Source organism: Poecilia mexicana, unplaced genomic scaffold, assembly GCF_051168715.1.
Source record: "Poecilia mexicana isolate PSO_F unplaced genomic scaffold, ASM5116871v1 scaffold_4, whole genome shotgun sequence".
Lineage (NCBI taxonomy): Eukaryota > Metazoa > Chordata > Actinopteri > Cyprinodontiformes > Poeciliidae > Poecilia > Poecilia mexicana.
Window position 1 is genome coordinate 17,468,659 of NW_028263373.1, and position 4,692 is coordinate 17,473,350.

At 37.3% G+C, this 4,692-nt stretch overlaps 1 non-coding gene across 1 annotated transcript; it reads right to left on the reverse strand.

Moving 5' to 3' along the window:
* Positions 1-4,070: 4,070 nt before the first annotated feature.
* Positions 4,071-4,143, reverse strand: trnam-cau (transfer RNA methionine (anticodon CAU)). The gene has a single exon. It is a non-coding gene; the product is annotated as a tRNA-Met (tRNA).
* Between the last annotated feature and the right edge of the window lie 549 nt (positions 4,144-4,692).

Here is a 4,692-nt window from a genome sequence, read left to right on the forward strand (position 1 = left end):
AAAGAAATCCAATTTCCAGCTTAACAGCCTTGTGAAGTTAATGTGGCGATAATTACAATGAAATTCGGAGAAACAACTTCACTCAACACGTGTGTGATGCCCAGTCAATGGTAACAAACCAAGGGTGAACTCCTGGAAAACGTGACATGGAAGAAAACATAATTATTCTCTGAGATGCAGCTATAATTAAACATTTCTGAAGGGAGTGGCAGCACACCTGGAATTCCTCCCAAGTGAAAGTGACAGTGAAAGTGTCATCATCATGGCATCATAATGATTTTAACACGGGGTTCTATTTCGCCTGTTACCATAGCAGAGGCTAACACATACAGCTGGTAGTTACTTTAAATGCAGAGAAAGACCAGAATAGATGTAGTGAAACAGGCATTGAAGAAAATACTCAGCGGTATGGCTGCTAAAAGAGAAAGGACATAGAGTTTAACCAATTTTGGGAGTTGTGACCTTGTTTACTCAGAGATAAAAAAGAAACATAGTTACTTGAAGAAAATATTAGTGTGCATCCTAAAAAAAAAAGTTTCGGTAGTTTATGTTATGACTGGCAACCACGGTATAACACAGATGTCACTGCAGTCACTGCAACTGTGGTTAAAGCCATGTTTGCATATGTGGTTATCATATAATCATGACATGGCCTTATTCGTTTATACTGTGTGTAACAATATCTAAACACAGCTGAAAGCCGCATTATTAATACATAGCAGAGGTTTTTTTGTAACACATATGCAATCTGACAGAAATGCTGCATTTGGAATTGCTGAAGCACAGCTAAAGAGATCCATTGCACCATAGTTTTAACCACAAACGCGGCCGAAACCTGAGGGAAAAAAAAACCATAGTTACTGCCGCAGTTTTGCCAAGCGTTGCCGGACAAATGAGCTGCAGCTGTGATAACATCCAGTAGCTGTAAAGGGTTAGAGATAGCCCACTTATGGCAAGAGTAATGAGCAATAAATATATCATGTACTGTGCCATGTTAACTCTTCTGTAGTGTCTGCAGAGTTTTTAAAAAAGTCCTCTCAGCTTGGTGGAAAGAAGACCCTGTGAATGACACAAATTACATCAAACGTTTTCATTAATGAAGACATAATTTTTTAAGGTGTAGTATAATGTAGTTCTTAACAGAGTGAAGTAACTTACCTTCATTTGTTATAAAAATTGTTAGAAATATCAAAAATAATTGAAAAGACATTTGACTTTGCTATTTGACGCCTTGAAACTGGGCTGTCTCTTTAAGAAAGTCCTGCTCTTTCCGACACTCCGCCTTCAGCACGTCATCACAACAGTGCCTTTCCACTATGACGCTATAAATCATTTTTTGAAGCGTTGGACTGAGAAGTAGATCATATGATGAGCTCAGCAGACTCACAGTACCTCCAGGTGTTGCTAATTGCTGCTGCCACTTGTCTGGTGAAAGAAGAAGCCACCAGTGATTCAAGGATGTCTCAAACATACACGAAAGAATCAAAGCAACTCACTAAGTTAGGTTTTGATTAGGGAGTAACATTATAAAATAATATAATGCTCAAAGAAGTCAATTTTATATAATATCCCCTGCATGGAGAAAAAATGTATCAAGGAAAAAAAAAAGTAATAATAATCACTCAATATTTTTTTTTCCACTAAATTTCACAATGTTATTTTACATATTCATGTAATGCAAATCAAAATAACTTACCTCGTCAACAGTGCAAAACCCAGTTGCACTTGTGTAAGTGTTACACTGAGGTTGACAGAAAAAAAAAATATTGGGACAGGGTGAAATACAACACTTCCTTCCACCATTTTCTTCGGCGCCACCACTTTCATTTGTCAAAAACCCAGAAGATGTCCAATGGTAATCATTTTTGGAGATTCACATAAATGTATTTTTGGAACATTATTGTAGCTGGTTTCAAATTTTTTCCAATAAGCAAGGAAGGCCTGGACAAAAAAAAGGGGGTTAGCACTTGAGCGAAACTGAAGATATTCCAACGTGGCTTGCAAAAGACTAATCTGCCCTGTAGCTCAGCAACATGCAAACACACAAAACTTTATTTGTAAAGCAGACGGATCTGTTATATGATACCATCCCACTTTAGTTATGGTGTGGGTCCCTGGTTTTCTTATGCTTGGCAGCAAAGCAAAAATGGAAATTATGAATTGAATTAATTTTAATCTGTGGCTTTTCTGAATCCCAAAATAGCTTTCCACTTATTTTGCCTCTATTTACGTACTGCATACAAAGAATCTGAATTTTGTAAGTAAATGTTTCTTTCCCTCAGCCTAAATCTCAATGCAAAACAAACGCAGTATAACCATATTAAATGTTCAAGTGCCTGGAGAAATTTTTATTTGTGGTAAAATGAATACTTGTTACATATGAGAAGTGACTATGAGCAGCACCAGCACACTTATTTGACATGCGCGTTAATGCCAGCACAGCATTCTTTGTGGCTGTTCAGGTTTCCGACTTCAAGAGGTTAACTAGGGAACACTTGAGATGTTCTGAGCAGGATGTTCTTCCCATTTTCCCGATTTCACCTGGTGCTTTCCACTAGGCATTAGCGATGGTAAATTTAAGTCTCTTGAGTAACTGTTGTTCTCTTTCCCAACAAAAAACATTGTCACTAAAGCTTCAGCAGGGAATAACCTGCATCTGGTTTGAAAAATGATAACAAAAGAGAGCGAATAAAGTCAATTAAACAGTATGTCATTGCAGCTTTTGTTCTTGTGGTTCCTTACAGATGAATTGTCCAAAGAGAAGAATAGAAAATCTTTCCACTCAGACTTGCAATTTTTGATTCAGTACAACTTGAATCATTAAACTGGGTGATTGCATAGCTCACCAGTTCTAGTTGGCACAGAATAACATTGCAGTTGTGTCAGATTATATAACCTAACAGACAGTTTGATATGTACAAAAAAAAACAAACATTTGCTTGTGTGTAATAATAAACCCATAATCCAAGTGACATTATTATTATTTTTTATGTGAAATATTTTACCAGATATCCAACTAGTAGAGTTTTTATGCACTGTGGTATTGCAGTAAGAAGATCCCAGCCAGGACTTCATAGAGCTTGGATGTTTTCTATGTGCTTGACTCGGTTCTGTCTGGCGCCCTCCCAGAGTCTAACATCATATGAGTTATATCACTTGGTCTTTATAAATTGCCCTTAAAGATGAATGGGTGTTCTTGGTCGTTTGTCCTGTATTGCTGTGAATAGACGATTATGGAAGGGCAGATGGATGAATGGATCAGGTATAACCCTATAGACCAGGGTTGTCAAACTCAATTTCACCGAGGGCCACTTCAGCATATCGGCCCCCCTCAACAGGCCACATTGACGGTACAAATCAGGAGTGCATCCCTGCTAAAACACACCCCAGACAAAAGGCTGACTTCCGTCATTCAGTTCTGTAGAGGCTTATAATGAGTCAATGGTCCAGGTGTGTTAGAGAAGGAACCATCTAAAGCTGCAGATGGTAGCTCTGGAAAACTAGACTTGGGCAGCCCTAGCATAACTGTATAAAAATACAATGTTAAAAATAAATTAAACACCTCAATAGTTAAATAACTGATTTTATGTATTGAAGTTTTATATATTGCATTTGAGTTTCCATGGCCTATAAAATGCTGGGGGGCCACGAGTTTGACACATGTGCATTACGCCATAGAACTGCCAATTGGTAATTGAAGTAAAGTAGCTTCGATTTCAAAGAAGCCGACATTGAAGTCGATTGGCAAATGAACCATCACAAAAGAGGAAGGCTCTTGTTGTCTCACTGCACCCCAAGAGATGCATAAGCTACAGAAACCATTTCTGTCTGGTTTCGAACCGGAGACCTTTTGCGTGTAAAGCAAACGTGATAACCACTACACTACAGGAACTGAACTTCTCTGCTTTGTTTCAGTTTGAGGTTCTAAAGTTGATGATGTGAGATGCAACGCATGAAAATTTCAACTGAGGTTTGCACTCAGATGCCTGGATTCAGAGTACAGACCATGACACCACAGAACCCTTGTTGACCTTTAGTAAACACCTGTCATGAATAGAACATGCAAAATCTGTTTCTGTCTGGTTTCGAACCAGAGACCTTTTGCATATGAAGCGAATGTGATAACCACTACACTACAGAAACTCATGTTCTCTGCAGTGTTCCTGGTAGATAATCCAAATTTTGTTAGAGACTAATAACGAGCATGGGACAATGTCAAATACCACAGATCCTCTCAGAGAGCACAGTAACTTGGTGAACAAACTGTCAGACTTATACTTGTGCCTAATTTCATATTACAGTCCATAAACTAAGCCTGGGATCAACAAATTGTATTGAAGATGTCATTAGCAGAGACAAATGGTTCTACAGAGTCTTGGCTAAATGGCTAAAAAATAAAATCAATACTTACAAATAAAAAATGGTTCAAAAATAAAATTAATACATTAAAATAAAAAAATATCTCTGGAATACAATCAACACTTGAGAATTAAAAATGGTTCAAAAATAATATCAACACTTAAAAATACAAAATCTCTGGAAAATAAAATATTATGTATGTTGTTTTGAAAAACATTAGAATATAAGCACTTTTATCAAATCATTGTGGTAAAATCATGTAAGTTCTTCTTAAATCCATGGAAACTCAACAGTTTGTAAGGTAGGTGAGTTAGCTCAGCAGGTTAGAGCACC